A 19,265-nucleotide genomic window follows, 5' to 3' on the forward strand; every position below is an offset into this window, starting at 1 on the left:
TCTCGGCCTTTTGGCTAAGATCAAGTGTAGCAAAGTGATGTCATTCTACTGCTAAGTTAGGCAGGTCTGTCTGTGCCTGCCCAGTGACTAGATGAACTGCATGTGAAATGCACTGAAAAATTGTGAGGTATCTATGCCATTAACAAATTAGTTAATAAGCAGCCAGGAAAAATAAAATCATGTTAAGGAATTGGGATTGGGGGTTGAGGGGGGAAATTAGCCAGATCATGCTATAATTATTGGAGTACTGAATGTAAATAAATTCAGATTCCCTGGTCAGCTGTGAAACAAACTGAGTGTCCTTTGGTAACTCACTATGTCTAAGCTACCTCAAAGGATTGTGTATGGCTAAGGTACTACTAGAAAAGCCTTTGAACTAGTCCAATGGGGCTTGTCTTATGGTGCTAGTAATAATATAGCAAACCAAAATCATCCGTGTGCACAAGAAGTAATATACAGATTTTTTAAAAAAAACAAACTACAGAAAATAGTTAGTTTGATAACCTAACAAACTGTGCAGACAGTGACATGTGTCTCCCCCTGACCCTCTGTATATCATCTGTGTTTAGTGTCTTCATTACACAGAGAGATAAATCAAGTGCAAGGAGTAGGTTTTTAATGAATCTTACAGCTGTCATTTGTGAACAGTGAAGCATGTTCTGTTCAAAGTCATTAGGTCTTCCTGCTTTCAGGAGGGTGAAAGGGGTGAGATTTCTTTCTCTTTTTTAATGAAGAAGATATATCCAACAAATATATCCCCCCAAAAAGAGCTCAAGCAGCCAAGAAAGAAAACTTCTGGCCTATCATATCCAATTATCTGTGCTTCTTATTACTAGATGTTAAATGAGGGGCAATTCATATTTTACAACAAGCAAATATGGGGGAAGCTATCAAAATAGAAAGTAGTACACTAGTGCATGCAAGTCTTCATGTTCCAGGAAAGTTGGTGGAACGGTAGTCAGTTATTATATATTGCCAAGCATATATAGAATAATAAGTTGAAGCAAAACCAGTATGGCTTCTGCAAGGGTATGCCTTTTTAGAGTTCTCTGAGCTTGCTAACAAACAAACCTCACCAAAGAATCCTGAATAATTTTAGCAATCATAGCATAAGAAGTAGAAAGATTCACTTAGGAATCAGTTAAGGGAAAGGAAGCAAACAGTAGGAATGAATGGAAAATCCTCTCAATAGAGGGCTGTATAAAGTAGAGTTCCCAAATGATTGGAAGTGTAACTTAGTGGACCATAAAGACTGGAGATGTGGTTGGTAGCAAGCAACCAGAGTGTTTAGTTAAACAGAACATCATCACAAGTTCATGTTGGCTTTGGCACTATATAGCGTGGTCCAGGATGAGTGTGACAGAAAAGGCCTTAGGTCTCAGAGTAGAATGTAGAATGAGCACAATCTTGGAAGATTTAGTCAGAGATGCTATTTATAGTCCACTGGTTATATGATCCTTCTTTCTTCTTTACCTCTTATTCTTGTTCCTTGGGTTGGTGTTTTGTTTTTAAGAAGTTTCAGAGTCTGATGGATTCAAAGAAGTGTGGTCTAAATCACATTCAAAGCATTTGGTGGCCTTTGTAGCCAGAAATGAGCCTTTGGAAGTAGATCCACTACTGAGGTCAAGAGATGTTGGTGGACTGACAGTTTGCCCAAACTAATCGAAAAGTGATTAGACTCAGTGTTATTTTTCTAGGGAAAAAAGAGGTACTGGAACTCACCATGAACGCCACCCTTGTTCTCTTATAATGACAATGGTGACACCCCCCCCCCCAAGAGGTGCTAAAACTGAGTTCCGGTGAGTTCCAGCTGAAACAAAGCCCTGATTAAGGCTCATTAAAAAATACTGGGGGGAAAATGTTATTGCCTACATTTAAAATACAGAAAAAGATGGGCTTTTGAGACAAGCTGATGAGAATGAAGGCTTCTAAGCCATTCCTCGGGATACACAAAGGGAAAAGTAAGAGCACGAACTCCCTCACTGAAGTTCTAGAAAATTCCAGAAATCCTTTGTCTGTGCAGGAATTGTGGGACTATACAAAGCTCATAAAGAAGAATGTAAACTTTTATAACTGCAATCCTATAGATATGGTTTTGGGAGTAAGCTTTGTTGAATTCAGTGGGGCTTGCTTCTGAGCAGACGTACATAGAATTGTGTTATATCTTATATTAACATTATTTGGCCCAAGTTCAGTTCTTTGGGAACTTAGATTTTGCAAAACTGTAAACTGTGTGGATTTGGTTGCAATAATAAAGGAGAAATGAAATAAAAGAGCAAAGTTGGAGAGAGTAAAAACTGTCGTTCCTAAAGTACAAGAATGCTGATACTTGTTCTGTGGAGAAGACACCTGCCCCACAGCCTTTAATTTATTTCACAGGGGCTCAGCTTGATTCCAGAACTGTTCCTATTAAAATCAGCAAGAGATTGCCACCAGGTTCAGCGAGGGCAGGGTTAGGACTTTGTGTAATTTGTGTTATCACTTCATTCAAACCCTCATAAACTATGCATGAGGAGCAAGAAACAACGGACAAATTGCATAGGTGTTATTCTTAGCTGCTTTTGAGTAGACTACACTTTTTTTTAAGCTGGTAATTTTTCTTCAAAGCATATGCACCAGCAGAAGATTATTGTTTCATCATAGAAAGCCTTGGACTTGTATTATCAAACAACAGGCTGTTTGGAAGCCATCCCTAATACCACAGCAAAGCCCACTGTTGAGTTATACTGGCTTGGGTTCGGACCATTGAAGAAACAAATGGCAAAAAGCTAATAATGGGACATGCCACAGGGAATGTGGCTTAGAGCTTCCCTATCATGTGTAGGGATGGAGGAGAAAGATTCACACTTTCTGAAACAATGTGCACACTGAAACACAGCTGTCCTTAGAAATTTGAACCTATATGAACTTTGCTATGAACCTATCTGAACTTTGCTCCAACCAACCAAAGTTTACAAAAATGCATATATTAAGAGAAAGTGCATAAAAATGAAATGAAAAATGAAAAATGAAAATGAAAATATTAGTGAAACATACAAAAGGCATTATAATAAGAAAATATTTGCTTGCAAAAATATGTACCTTAGTCAAAATTTCATAAAAAGGTATGTAACAGGAGAAATTCTTTTTATGAGGGTTTTAAAAATCATAAATTGGTAGAAAATGTAGAGAACTGAATTCAAGATTGGAAAAATGAGAAACAGAGAGAACTGAAATTGACAGATCCTTTCAACCCTAATTGTGCTTAAAAATTGTTTACAGGAAGTTACCTTTTCAAAAATATGCAGAAACAAAATTCTGAAAATTCAATTTTCATAATTTTTGATTATTCAATTTACTCAAGAGTTCAGATGCTTTTGATATGCTGCCATCAATACTCAAATACACAATCCTTTGACCTTAAATATGAAGAAGTCAGCTATCAAATGCCTTCAGATATGAACAGCACAATCCTATGTATCTCTACTTACAAGTAAGTCTCATTATGTTAAATGGAGCTTACTCCCAAGGTTCACAGGATTGCAATCAAAACACCACTGCATATCAACCATCAAATACTTCTGTTGTATATTAATTTCTAATACATTCTAAATACTATTTCATGCTATCAAACGCACATGGCAGCTTCTGATTAGTAGATGTGAGAGTAAGAAAAATTCTTACAAGCACCTGTTCTTGTTGATTGTGGCTGAGGTGTACAACCCACAGCCTCCAAAAATAATCATTAAATAAAATAATACAACTCTCTTACACATACACACTGTATCTCCTTTGTCAACTGCTGTATTTAGATAAATTCTTTTATATGGTCCTTTCCCTCCATGCTCATTTACCAGTGCCTGAATAAACTTTGTATCAATTCCTCATAACCTTTTTCAGCCCATACATCATTTCATGATATAATGCATAACTGTGGATTCCTATAATTTTTAATAGCAAAAAAAGAAAGAGGAAAGTGTGGTTTTTGTTTATTCTATTTTCTTTTTTATATCTAAAAAAACATAAAACACATTTAACGTTACATTTCTATAGCTCACAAGACTAGCTGGAACATAAACATAGTAATGAGTTGGTAAGAAGGGCACACTAATGGCTTTTTGCTTAGACAAATATGTTTTCAGCCCTAGGCTTTGCTCCAGGCCAGTGCTATTTCTACTAGGCAAAAATAACCTATGAAATCCCATTAAATAAATCAAATTTAAATGTTTCATTTCCTGGGACCAGTGAATAACATTTTAATACTCACTCAAAATACCTTTCTATGGGTGATAATGAGCCTTAACTGAAAACATAGCAGTCACAAAATTAAAAGACGCCTGCTTCTTGGGAGAAAAGCAATGACAAACCTAGACAGCATCTTAAAAAGCAGAGACATCACCTTACCAACAAAGGTCTGTATAGTTAAAGCTATGGTTTTCCCCATAGTGATGTATGGAAGTGAGAGCTGGACCATAAAAAAGGCTGATCGCTGAAGAATTAATGCTTTTGAATTATGGTGCTGGAGGAGACTCTTGAGAGTCCCATGGACTGCAAGAAGATCAAACCGATCCATTCATAAGGAAATCAGCCCTGAGTGCGCACTGCAAGGATCGTGAAGCTAGGCTCCAATAATTTGGCCACCTCATGAGAAGAGAAGACTCCCTGGAAAAGACCCTGATGTTGGGAAAGATGGAGGGCACAAGGAGAAGGGGACGACAGAGGACGAGATGGATGGACAGTGTTCTCGAAGCTACCAGCATGAGTTTGACCAAACTGCGGCAGGCAGTGGAAGACAAGAGTGCCTGGTGTGCTCTGGTCCATGGGGTCACGAAGAGTCGGACACAACTAAACGACTAAACAACAGCAGCAGCAGCAGCAGCAATTTGAAAAAAACATTTTTATCACATCCTGTTGTAAATACCTTGGATTTATATCACTGCTTCTGTTCTTACTGTTCACAGAAAACAGACCAGGGGTTTCAGTACGGACAACATAATATCTAAGTGGTGCTAGATGTGTGGCATCTTACGACCAAAAACAAGAGCTGTGTGTTAAGAAATTCTGTTTCCTCTGTAATGTCTCATGGACCTTACCCAAATCCTGACATTACAATGTTTGCTTCTCCCCCACTTGCCCTAGCTCCACATCATTGGCAACTGCTGGTAATGGATGAGGAACAGCTGGGTGTCATCACAAGATACTGTTGCAGACACCACCTGCACTATACATTTAAAGCAGCACTTTAAAGCATTGTGGCCTCTCCCAAGGAATCCTGGGAAGTGTAGTTTGTTATGGATGCTGAGAGTTGTTTAAGAGACCCCTGTTCCCTCCACAGACCTACAATCCCCAGAGTCCCCTGGGAAGTGAGATCGATGAAAACATATTTATCTTAAGACTGATGCATTTAGTGGAAAGTCTAGCTTGTCTGTGGCCACCCCAAGTGTAGCACACTGCAACTCACAAGCTGGCTTCCTGATCCAGGATCCTGCACACAAAAACAGTTGCCTTTGTAGTCTCCCTCAGCTAATCCATTGAGAAGAATCTCCGTCTACACATGGATTGCTGTAGCTAAGCTGGAATGGGACAGCAGCCGAGTACAATATTAGCACAAACATTTTAAAACTATTATTATTTAATGTTTTTGCAAATCTAGATATCACTGCACAAGAAGCAGAATACCAGCTGCATTTTACATTTTAGTGCACAAAATCTTTTCTTTGCAGTATTAAGTGGATGGTTTGGCAGCAAGAGGCATACTAGTTAACCTCAGGCAGTTGTCCAAGCACAATGTGAGATTTGGAGGATGTGTAAGGGTTGAAATTCCATTATAGGTGTTTAATAATTAAGCACTACATGTTTGGAATCTCATTCCTTCCTATTACTTTTTAAATAATTAATCTGTATTTACATCTACTGCACTTCATGGAACTAAATACATAAAAGTGAGTAAGGATGATGGTAGGAGAATTTTTTTCATCTTATGGTGACACTAACACATGTTTATTGTCATATACAGTAAAAATAAGAATAATGAACAAAAATGCAATTCAGGCTGTAATCCTGTAAGTCACATTGAACTCAGCATGACTTAATTCTTGAGTAGACATGCATAGGATTTTGCTAAAGGTTACGTGCTCTAGAAAACTGAAATATATGTAAGTGGTTTTCTGTTAAAACAATTCAGTCATTAGCACAAATAATGCTGCATGTCTCCACAGAAAAAAACCAGCTCTTGAAAGCTCTTAGCAGTATATATTTGAATAAAAATAAGAGCACAGTCAATTATGTTCCCCAATTTCTTTCCTTTATTCTCAGCAATAATAATTTTATTTCACATGCTGTTTACATTATTTTACATGCTATTCATTATTATTTACTATTCTGTCCCATCTGGAAGGCTCCCATAAATGTGTAGTAGTACTATAACTACTGTTTAAAACATCTTTCTTTCTTTCTTTCTTTCTTTCTTTCTTTCTTTCTTTCTTTCTTTCTTTCTTTCTTTCTTAAAATTTATACACCGCTTGATTGTAAAAAAAAAGCAAAGCGGTTTACCTGTACTAAAACTGTCAAAATAAAAACACCTTCCCCTCCAAGAAACAACCCACAATGACAATAAAGCTTCCCATCCTATTTCATTCAGGTTGGGACACTTAGGCTTATCCTCCTGGCTTCTTGCCAAACACAGGAGATCTCCCACTACTGATATCCCAACCATACAAGAGAGACTCTGTTTACACCAGTAACACCCAACATTCAATTACATTTTCCTGCTTCCTTTACAGTATCAATACTCTTTCCTTCCCCAGATACAGAGATGTTGGGAATGTTAATCTCTAGACCAGGCACAGGCAAACTTGGCCCTCCAGATGTTTTGGGACTACAACTCCCATCATCCCTAGCTAACAGGACCAGTGGTCAGGGATGATGGGAATTGTAGTCTCAAAAACATCTGGAGAGCCGAGTTTGCTTATGCCTGCTCTAGACCTATATCTTTCCCCTTTGTAGAAAATACTGAATTATAACTCCATGCCCAATGGGTGCAAATGCAACCATCAAAACACAGGGTGAAATCTAACTGTTTCCATCCATCTGTGTAAGGGACACAGTTTCCTCCTCTCCCCAGCAATTCTTGTGAACTCCTAAAAACTTTTTTGTGTGGTGAATTTGGTGAAGTATAGTAAGCCGCATGGGGAAGTCCTGTCTCTTCTGTTCTTCATGCAATGTTGAATGCTGCCAGAGAACAGAGGAGTGCATCCTTTCAAGAGGGTAGGCATGACTGCAGCAGTTGTCAGCAGTCAACCACTCAGAATGACTTGCTGTTTCAAAAGGCAGGAGGGCCAGGCACAATCACATTGCAGGTGGTGGTCAATTGATGGGAGAAAAAGCCAGCAGGAAGTTTATCCAGACTGCCTAGGCAGGGGATGCTCTATGGAGACCCTGCTGATTTCCTCTATGCCTCTATATTTCTGTGCTTATTTTTTTTAAAAATTAAGCCTGAAAGCCACAATGGACTGATTCAGGGAATGCTCTTCACAAGTTGCTTCCATGAAACACTGTAAGGTTGTAGAGGTATCGCTTTTCTGGAAGCAGAATTGTAAAAGCGGGTTTCAAATAGCACTTAATATAGTGCTGTATAATCTTGCAGCTTTTGCCCCTAAGGTCAAGATGCTTCTATCATGCTTACTCAAAAAAAAAGTCCTGTTCAGCAAAGGACATCTGCAACTTTAATTAGAAGCTTTTCTTTCTGGCAAACTGCCTCTAATTGCTTCCTGTAACATGAATTGGCCCTTAACTGGAGCGTAAAAAGTTGCAAGACCATTGATCCACCTTGGTGACTATTTATGTTGACTAGCAGTTGTTTCCAGGTTTTCAAATAAGTGACTTGCCCAGCCCTATCTATTGTTTTTGTTTGCTATAGTGGTATATATTTGTGTGTTTTTATATTGCAAACTGCCCTGTGATCTTTGGGTGAAAGGTAGTCTTGAAATTTAGATGATGATGATAATGATAATAATAATAATAATAATAATAATAATAATAATAATAATAATATCTGGAGGTGCTTGGAACGGAACCTGGGATATTTTGCATACAAGCATGTGTTCTGCTACTGAGCTGTGATCCTTCCCCTAGATACTGAGTTCTAATTTCCATTGTTAAAAATATTATTCAGATGCGTACTACACCATTAATGAACTCATTTTCTGAGTACTGATCTTTATGTATCCAAAACTGAACTACCTGCAGAAGAGAGAGTAGCCAATCAGGCAAAAGGACTTGCGGTGGCCACAGAGCAGGGCCAGGAAAAAAGGCATTGCACGGGAGAGGTGCTGTGGCTTGAGGGCCGTGCCATGAAAGAGTTCTGATGGCCAGAAAGAAATGCTCAGAATTTGGCTCCTGGACCTGATGTTCCCCAGCCCTGGCATAGCTCTTGCCCCCAAAATGGCGGCAGCCATTTTGGATGCCATGCTCTTGCTCTGTGCTCTGATGTTGTAGCACATGTCATGTGACTCTCCCAGAAGCGCATCCCAGAAGACGCATGTCCCAGTTATTTATCTGAAAAAGTTGGGCGCTTTGCAGAGACTGCACCCCAATCCAAAGGAGCATGGGTCTTCTTTTACTGCGTGTAAAAAGGCTAATTAGACTGGGATCACAGCAAATAAACAAGCCAGAATAGGTGGTTCAGATCATACTGCTGGTTAAAAATAGGAGGTGCAGTGGAATGTTTAGTGTAAGCCAGCAACAGTTAATTAATTTTAAAAAGCGAATATGCTTATACGATATAATTGTGTTATGATTCCACACAAACTGGTTTTTTCTTCCCTTATGTCAATTCAATGTCAGCTTCCTAACAAGGCTCCAAAATCTATTTTACTATAAAATGTAATTGTTTAGCAATGAAGACTTTAAATGATTGATGCATAACAACGAATGTAAATCATTTTGGCAGGATTCAGTAAAGTTGGTGGTAAAGTCCAATTAATATGTTTTATACCTGTTATTTGGAATATAATAATTAAATCTAGATAAATTGAGTGTGTGGGCACCTACATTTGCAGTATTATTATAATTATGCTACATTAGCACTCTGAAGTATGCATCATAGAAAAGGGAAAGTGGTATTACGACTATTTGACAACAGTAAGAGTCCTAAAGGTCAATATGACTTTACTCTAATTGACTGTAATTTTCTTTCTTCCTTTCTAGTATGGAATAACAGAGCGTGGGAGGGTAAAATAATGCTTTATCACAGGACCTGCTTTCCCTTTTTAAACAACAAAAATGCAACTATCTTGCACACATTTATGTGCACATAAGCCCCACTGAAATTTCAATGTCTGCATGTATGCAGGAGTACAGCCAGAATAATATACTGCATGTTCTTTGAACTATGTAAGTCAAAGCTCAGTCATGGAATGGTCTGTAGAAAGTATAAAGAAGAAGAAAAAAGTCCACACATTATATCTAAACCAAGGGTGACCACCAACTAAGTTTTATTCAAAAAATACCTATTGAAATTAACAGATCTGAGTCATTTTCATTAATTTAAGTGGACCTACTCTGAGTAGAATTTAGCTGAATACCACCCAAATACAATTTCTGTTACTATTTCAAATAGACTTTAATTTTATAATATTTGGGAAGTGCAAATATAATCCTGTAAATTGTTTCTGGGGCTAAGAATGAATTTGATGCTGACAGTATTCAGTAGGGCTTATTTCTGAAGTAGGAGCACAAAGGATTGCAGCCATATAGAGCAAACCTAATTAATAAAAAACATAAGTTCTACAGAGTTCAATGTGACTTACTCCCATGTAACTGCTGAAACCAATTGGACTTCCAAGTAAATACACATACATTTGTGCTGTTAGTAAAACCAACTTTGGAGTAAAAGAAAGAAGGTGAAAGGTATTAGGATGGAAAACAAATTAAGAAATTTGACAGAGGAACAAGAAGAAGGTGGAATAATATTCTTGCTAAAGTGCTACTTTTACTACACAGATTGAAAAGAAGGTTGAAAAAGTTACTTGCTACAAGGGTTTATAATCAGCATAGGAGTTTGAAAATGACAGTGTAAAGTTTTGGATATGCAACCCTAATGGGAATGTAATTACTCCTAATAAAACATGTGGAAGTTCCGAAATAGCTTCCCCTATTGGGGAAAAACCATCAGAAAAACAAGGGGCCAAATGCTGAAAATAATGGACTAAAGCCAGGTGAAGTTCTGCAATAATATCCCTTCATGTAGCTTATAATTTTGAGAACAGCTGTTAACATCTCATGTAACCAGAGCTTTTGTAACAAATTTAATTAATGCAAAGAACCTTCCTGCCACCTCGAGAGAGTCCATAAGATACAAATTGACATATACACACGATATTCACAAGGAACAGTTTTCAAATATGCTTGAAGCAAAGTTTCCAGTATATTGCATAAAAAGGCTCATATTATCTGTGTGCTACTGTTGACCTTTCTGTAAGATGTGTAAAGAATAGACTTGGGCAAATTCATCTGTCTTATAAACCTATTTAACTCAATGGAATTTACACCAAGGACTTGTTCCTTTGAGACATTTTTTATGCTTAGCAAAATAGTACAATCAACTAAGAAAACTCGGACAACATACTATTAAATACAGGGAAGGAAGAGGAGGAGGAGGAGGAGGAGGAGGATAGTTCTCATTCTAAATGTCTTCTGTAATCAGTGGTGAATTTTGGGGTAGGACTCCCTGTCACCAGCCCCGGCCAACATAGCCAGTTGAGGCTTGGCGCCCAGTGTGACCAAACTGGTCATGCTTCCCTAAATCCACCTCTGCTGCAATGTGTGTTTGTGTTTGTGTGTGTGTGTGTATTTTAACAGGGTTAAGGAAAATCATATATACCAATAGGAAAATAATTGTCCCACCCACTTCTGTAGCCAAAATGGCATCATCCACACACAAGAGGAAGATCTCAACAGGCCTGAGGGAACTCCACGGTTCACAGAAGTACAAAAGTAAAATAAAATTGAAACTCCCCCAAGCGGGGGCGGGGGGGGGGAGCTGAATGGGGACAGTGAATACTCAGTGAGAATGGAACCTATTAGATTTATGGCTAAAAATAGCCTACAGCAACCTGTTATGTTACTGAACAACAGTAAACAACATCAAGGTAGGACTAGTGGGAATGTGGGTGGGTTGGGGGAAATATAAATTTACAGGGATCTTGGAGACATGCCGAATAAGCTCTGGATGCCAGGCTTACAGGAACAATATTAAGTTATTTATTTACTAATTACTTGATGTGCAAATCTGTTTTAAGCAGTTTAGAAGTACAAAAATGAATTATGGAAGCATCAAAATATAAAAATCCATAATTAAAACATGTAATAAAGCAATCCCATTAAAACAATATGGTAATTAAAAGAGGAGATTCAGGGAGGGAGAGATCAAGGAGATGCCTACACAAACAGGTGTGTCTTCAAAAGCTGGCAGAATGCCAATATAGGTGAAACCTCCTGTATTTCAGCAGCGAGTGCATTGCTTTACACTGGTGCCATCATTGAAAAAGCCTCCATGTCACACTGGTGAAGAAGTTATCACTACACCAAGATTATTTGAAACTAATTTGTGTGATCTGTTGTCTAGGGGAAGCGCTCCCAGTCTGTGTGACATTACAGTAAAATAGGTTCCATTGGAAAATCTGGAAAATATTTAACAAGCTAGTTTTAAATCTACATATAAATAAACCAACTCTCTGACACACTTACCTTTGTAACTATGTTGTATGTTATAAAGTACTTAAGAATAATGTTGGAGAAAACAATAGCTAGTTAAATGAATGGGCCCAGATAATGATGATGTTATTATTATTCTTTTGGGAGCCCATATAACGTAATATCGTTCCTATGAGCCTGGCATCTTGCGGTCAGCCGACTTGTCTGAGATATGTTTCTCTTTGAACGGCTGCTTTAACCTTTATGCCAAGGTAAAGGGCTCATTAGAAGCCATGATGGCAGTGTCTTCTATTCCCACATGCTACTTTTGACTGCATAGTCAGTTGTTGTTTAAAAGGATTAAGCCCCCCTTAAAATTTCTTCTTCGATGTCCTTTCAGACAGCTTTTGTTTGAGTTAACATTTGCTGCAACTAATCCCTTTCATTCGCCAGATGAGCAAGAACATGGCAGTGTTTTCAGTGTACAGAATGTTATTCCTACAGTGTCAGAATAAAGATGTTGCTTTACTCTTGAGCCCCCTTCTCACTTTGCATATATGAAGTCAGCTCCATGTGAAGAAGGGGAAATGGATATGTAATGTGGCTACACCCCCAGCATCTAAATTATCCTTGGCCATGCCCCCAACATCCATGCATTGAACATGAGCATCTAAAGGAAACCTATGTACACAAAGTATACACACTTAGGCTTCCCTTCTTCAGATGTGCACACTCAATGTCTGGACATCATAGGGGTCATAATATTGAGGGTGGGGCCAGCACTGTGGCCCCATGTCTCCTTCTGCATATGAGGGAGGCTTTGGTTTCTTTCGCTTTCCTAGAAAGGAGACCCTGCATTTCAGTTACCCAACCTGTGCTGATGACTACTGTGAAAGCCAATAATTCTGGTAGGAGCAAATAATAAAGAAACTGTTCCACCCATTTGTGGGTAATAACACCAGTCACCCACCCACCCAAATAATTTGTTTCTGTCCAACCATGTGCTCAGTGTGCTCATTTCATTTTACCACATTGACAACTTTAATCATTTTGGCTTATTTTTTATCTAAGAGAAGTAAATTCTTTAATGTTGTTATTGTATTCAGTGTCACCACTTATGTGTTCAGTTATCTGAACGCATAACTGGTGACACTGCATACAATTACCTGAACACATAAATACACAACTTTTAGAAGACATCTGAAGGTAGCCCTGTATTGAAATGTTTCTAATGCTTGATGTTTCGTTATGTTTTTAAATATGCTGTACGCTGCCCAGGGTGGCTGGGAAAACACAGCCAGATGGGCAGGGTATAAATAATAAAAATATTTTTATTATAAATTACTGAACAAATTACTCAAAACTATTTCCAGAGGTGCAGATGTTTAATACTACTGTTATCTTTTATTTCTTAAGGGAGAAACCAACATAATTTTTCTGATGTAACAATGCAAGCCTGTCATATTACTGGTGCCTTAAACAAGGAAGGCAATCGAATGTCTGGAATCAAATGCCACTACTGAAGTATAAGGATTGTGATGCGAGCCCATATAGCTTAAGAACAGCAAACAAGGAAACAGGGTTTGCTCATTTCCATTTGCAAAGGTAACACGTTTAAATATGAATATGTTGCTCGTAGCCAAATTTTAGTGACAGCAGCCCCATGGCATCTATCAGTGCTTGCAATGTTATGCTTGCTAAATATAGTCTCATTGTCTCTGGGTTGTTTCCCATCCGCATCTGCAAGTAAGGGGATTTACCTTCTCTCCTCCTCTACAGTACACTACATCTAATTACAGTTCCTTCCCATTGCAAAAATTCCTTTCAGGGAAATGGCAGGCACAGAAATACATGCCACAAAGCCATAGAACGGCATCCTTGTCTTTATAAATTTCTCAGAAACTTCAAAATGCTGCCAACTATTTTAATAAAGAATATGTCATCGTCTTGTACTGCAGGACATTTTAGAGTCCCTTAAGGGCATGTGAGCCCCTACCATGTACAACCCTCCAGTTCTTAATCTGGTAACATGAGAAGATTCAAACGATATGGGGAAAGTCCTCTCATTGGCTCCCTGACATGTCACTATTGCTTCACTTTTCAGGAGATGAGTGTCCCCACATACATGTTTAGGGAAGTTTTTAATGACTGATGTTTTAATGTATTTTAAATCTTTTGTTGGAAGCTGCTCAGAGTTGTTGGGGAAACCCAGCCAGATGGGCAGGGTATAAATAAATGATGATGATGATGTCATAAAGATCTTCTAGCTATACCAATGAAGCACATGAAGGGCATGGGGTCAAGTGGCTTCATCACTGCTAAAGGTAGCATCGCAAAGGGCCAGCCCAAGATAATCTTCTGCTTGAGACAAAGGACAAAATGGCCCGTACCACAGAAAGAAATTGGTTGGAATGGTAGATGAATCTCATTTCAACGCTAGTCATGGGGCATAATCTTCCACCACACCTGCAGACAAGCAAACTTAGGGCACAGGGCAGACTGCATAGTACACACAGCTCCATCCTTCAACACCTCACCACTTTAGCAACTTCTGTCTGAGGCACTATATCTAATGGTAAGGCTGGTCTAGAACTTGGGGACCATTTGAATAACATGTTTTTTTCTGTAAAGTTATTCATTCAGGGCAGGATCCCCTTTGTGGATGTCAGAATGGCACAAGCAAAGCAGTTGATTAGGAACTCTAGCTCCACAGAACTGCTGTTCCTCTATCATCCATGCAATATATTTCCACAGAAAAAATCATTGGATGAGAAGACCAACTGAGTAGGTCCTTAATGTATCAAGCCAGGGGCGCCGACTTATAAAAAATATTGGGGGGGGCGGGGGCCCATACCGACTAAAAAAAAATATTGGGGGGGCCCAAGACCTCCAAACCGCTGCTGCTGGGGGAACGAAAGGGGCGAGCCCCGGACTGCCCCGACCTTAAGTGAACCTGTGAGGGCCCGCCCTTTGCGGCAGCCGATTGGCTGCCGCCGTGGGCGGTGAATATTAATGAGCTAGGGGCAATCCCAGCTTCTCGCGGGGCTGACGCCAGCCCCGTGAGATTGTTGATGGGTCAAGAGCCCGCAACCCCACCCCCTCTCTAGATCGGGAGTGGCTTTGTTTTAACTCATTACTGAATGTATTTTAAAAGGTAACTATCGTCAAACAAGGAAAATAAAAAATACCAACATAATTTTGCGATTTTACAAAGCATAATATAACTAATAATTTTCTTAAATTATTGGGGGGGCGGAGCCCCCCCAAACGAATTTTTGAGGGGGCTCGGGCCCCCTCAGGCCCCATGGAGTCGGCGCCTATGTATCAAGCCCTCAGAATACAGACTGTGGAGTAATTATCCACAGGTTATCAAAAACCTTGTTAATGCAGTTCATGCAGTACAATCCTCCATTAAATGAACTTCCATTCATTTCTCACTCCTGCCATTATTCCTTTAGGAGCAGAATGTCAGTGTAGGAAAGCAATGCCCATTCTGTTTGCTCCTAAGCACTCCCTTCTATACAACACTGTCTAGTAGTTATACTGCTCTTAAAAGGGCAAATCCCCAAAATTTCATACTAAATGTGGAACTGAGGAGCTTGCTGTCAGGGCATATGATCCTGATTCTAGACCTGATTCTAGTCCAGCCATTTCAGCACTCCCATATCCAATTTGGCTGAAAATAAATAAGTAAGTAAATAACAAATTGAACGTCACCCTCATCCATTGAAGATGCTCAGGAGTGTAGTCGGACATGAATATAATATAAACTTATGGACCAGTAAAGTTTGAGCCAGGAAGCAAAAATGGGCCAACACATTTGCAAATACCACATTCTTTTCAGCTTGGTTGCCCTTGCAACACACACACACACACACACACACACACCCCACACTAAAAGACAAACTTGTAGTGAAACAAACATCTTTTCTTGAAAATAAAACACAGTTCTTAATCTTAAATGTTGGCAAAGAAGTATGCCGCCTTTGCCATCACGGCTGCAACATGCTAGGCATGAAAATGTGCTTGTACCTGCATTTTATTAACATTCATTCTGGGATTTTCACCACCTGCATTCTAGTCATCGTTCTTGCTTCTGTTCGAAAAGAACAGAAGGCTTTATTGTTCTTCTCACTTGTTTGGAGAATTATGTTTATTCCCCAAAATAAAATGAGAAGTCTTGTACAACACATGGTTTAATGCCCCGCTGGAGACCTGACCATGTGAAGACTTATAACCTTTTGCAGGGTTTTTCACCAGAAATGAACTTCTGAGTGGAAAGAAATATCACACAGCCTCCAGGTTATATACATAGAGTTCAACAAACTGATGTTCAGCAGGGAATTGGCATGGGAAGTGAGGCAGAGGAGGATAACAAGGACACTAGAGTTTTATGCTCACTTCCTATACACTGATATGGCAAGCTAATACTTGTGAAATGTGTGTTTTTAAGGTATTTAACATAAAGCAGAGGCGGATTTAGGGGAGCACAACTGGTTCAGTCACACTCAACGTGGAGCCTTTGGAACACCATAGGACACACCGCAACTATGATTTAGAATGGAGTGCAAGAGGTTTGGAGGTGTACTGATTTTTGATGTCGCACAGGGCATTGCTGAAATTTGAGACCCCAAGATCCACCACTGCTTAAAGATATCTGGGCTACACAAAAAGCAGCACAATTGCCACAGCGATGAGGACAGTCTGCTCTACCAGCTTACTACTGGGTCCAGATTGGGATGCCTGTGTAAAGGGATAAGTTGTGCCCTCATACAATAGCCGGGATCCTTATCCACAACTCTATGGGCTGCTATATAAGCATAACCTTTCAACAGCTTGATATCATCAGCAGATTTTGCAACTACACGGTTCACAAGTTTTCTAGGTTATTAATTATTTTTTTTAAGTCTGAGCATAGATTCTTGAAGTGCTCCACTGTACATCTTCTTCCATTTCAATAATTTACAGTTCATGCCTTCCCACTGCTTCTTAGCTTTTAACCATCTGCTGAGCTGCAAAAGTCACTCCTTTTATGCCCTAACTACTTAGCTTTTGTAAAGAGGCAGTTTGAAAGGCTTTTTTTTTTTCAAAAGTCCACATGAGCAGTGTCATCTTTCAGGCATGATTTTCCTATGAAAAATCTATTTCATTTATTTAACAATTTATATACAGCTTTATTTTAAGAAAACTTTGATTGCTTCCTGTTGAGATTTAGCACCTTTCCCCCTCCACAGACTTATTAGGAAGGTCCACCCTCGGAGGCTGATGGATCCAGTGGGATTCCAAACGGCTCGGGGGGGGGGGTTCCCAGCTGATACGACTAACACTCCTGCCAAAGCCCTGGTCGACCTCTGGAACACCCACATGGCTTGGGCTATTGACAAAATAGCCCCTGAGCACCCTCTCACACTTCGTCAAGCCCGTTTGGCCCCCTGGTATACTCTAGGGCTTAGGGCGAGGAAACAAGCTGGGTGATGGCTTTGAATGCAAGTGGAGAAAAGATCTGAATGAATGAAACCGAACACTGATAAGGGCTCATTAGTGAGCCTACCTAGTAGCTGTTAAGGCAGGAAAGAAGGCATACTTTGCTGCATCCATTGCATCCACATTATGTCATCTGGCAGAGCTTTTCGGGTTGTTAGGGGCCTTTTACAGGCTAGCCCAAAGGAAGTGGTAGAACCAACAGTAGCTCACTGTGATTTGTTTGCAAAGCATTTGCATCAACTTGCATCCACCAAGACCTTGACTCTGCTGTTATAGCAGATTAATCTCATGGGGTGTCCCGAGCACAGTCTAGTGCTGTTGTGTTGGATGAGTTTCAGTCAGTAAGGCTCAATAATATGGACAAGGTGCTCAAATCGGTCAGGGTGACCACTTGCGCTCTAGACCCTTGCTCCTCTTGGTTGATAAAAACCAGCAGGGAGGGAATAGTTGGCTGGGCCAGGGAGGTGATCAGTGCCTCTTTATGAGAGGGGGCAGTCCCTGCCTGTTTGAAGGAGGCAGTGGTAAAACCACTCCTTAAGAAACCTTCCCTGGATTACGAAAACATAACTAACTAACCTAACTAACTACCAGCCAGTTGCTAATCCCCCTTTGCTGAGCAAGGTTCTGGAATGAGTGGTCGCAGACCAGATCCAGATGCTTTTGGAAGAAACTGGTTTTCTGGATCCATTTCAATCAGCGTTTAGGCCTGGTTTTGGCACAGAAACTGCTTTGTATGATGACCTCTGTCGAGAGAGAGAGAGACAAAGGGAAATATGTCCCTGTTAATTCTTTTCAACCTCTCAGTGGCTCGCGATACCATTGACCATCGTATCCTTCTAGAGTGACTTTCTGAACTGGGAGTAGGTGGCACCACTTTGCAGTGGTTCCAGTCCTACTTGGATGGTCGTTCACAAAGGGTGTTGCTTGGGAAAAGCTTTTCAGCCCTGTGGAACCTTCAAGGTTCCTCCTATCCCCTATGTTGTTTAACATCTACATAAAACCACTGAATGGTGTTATCCAGAGGTTTGGAGTACGTTGTCAGTAGTATGCTGATGACACTCAGCTCTATTTCTCCTTTACATCTGCAGGTGAGGCAGTGGAAGTACTGGACTAGTGTCTTGCCTCGGTAATGGACTGGATGAGAGCCAACAAACTGAAACTCAACCCAGATAAAACTGAGGCACTGTTAGTGGGTTGTTCCCTAGACTGGATATGTAGGAGATTGTCTGCTCTCAATGGGGCTACACTGCCTCTGAAGGAGCAGGTTTGTAGCATGGGGTACTACTTGATCCTTTGCTGTCATTTGAGGCTCAGGTGGCCTTAGTGGCCTGAAGTGCCTTCCATCTGCTTCAGCTGGTGGCCTAGCTACACCCCTATCTGGACAGGGATATCCTAACTAATGCTGTCTAACCTCAGGGTTAGATTACTGCAATGCATTATACATAGGGCTGCCTCTGAAGATGGGTTCAGAAACTTCAGCTACTGCAGAATTCAGTGCTCACTGGATCAAGACAGTTTAAGCATGCTACACCTATCCTGATCCGACTGCACTAGCTACCAATTAAGTTTCCAGGCCGAATTCAAAGTGCTAGTTTTGACCTATAAAGCCTTAAACGGCTTAGAACCACAATACCTCAAGGACCGCCTCTTTCCATATGAACCCACCCAGACCCTGAGATCATCTTCTGAGGCCCTTCTTCATGTGCCTCCTGCTCGAGAGGTCTGGACGGTGGCAACACGAGAAATGGGCCTTCTCTGCAGTGGCTCCCCATCTGTGGAATGCTCTCCCCAAGGAAGTTAGCTTGGTGCCTTCATTATACACCATTAGGCGCCAGGCCAAAACGTTCCTTTTTAACCAGGTCTTTGGTTGATCCGATTTACTTCCTATGCCCTTTTAAAATGTAGGGGGGTTTTTGGAGGGGGGCTATTGGATTGTTTTTATTTTTATTATGTGTTTTGTAGTTTTATATTTTGATTTTATTTGATTTTATTCTGTGAACTGCCCTGAGACCTCCGGGTATACAGCAGTATATAAATTCAATAAAACAAACAAACCAACAAACCTCTACACAGTATACAAGAAATACTAGAATTACCAATAAGAAGGT

At 40.0% G+C, this 19,265-nt stretch overlaps 1 protein-coding gene across 4 annotated transcripts in view; it reads right to left on the reverse strand.

The window, feature by feature from the left end:
• SOBP (sine oculis binding protein homolog) overlaps window positions 1-19,265 on the reverse strand; it is a 137,012-nt gene that overhangs the window by 29,959 nt on the left and 87,788 nt on the right. The gene's annotated exons all lie outside the window — the stretch shown is intronic.

The sequence above is a fragment of the Podarcis melisellensis genome (assembly GCF_964234715.1).
Source record: "Podarcis melisellensis genome assembly, chromosome: 3".
Lineage (NCBI taxonomy): Eukaryota > Metazoa > Chordata > Lepidosauria > Squamata > Lacertidae > Podarcis > Podarcis melisellensis.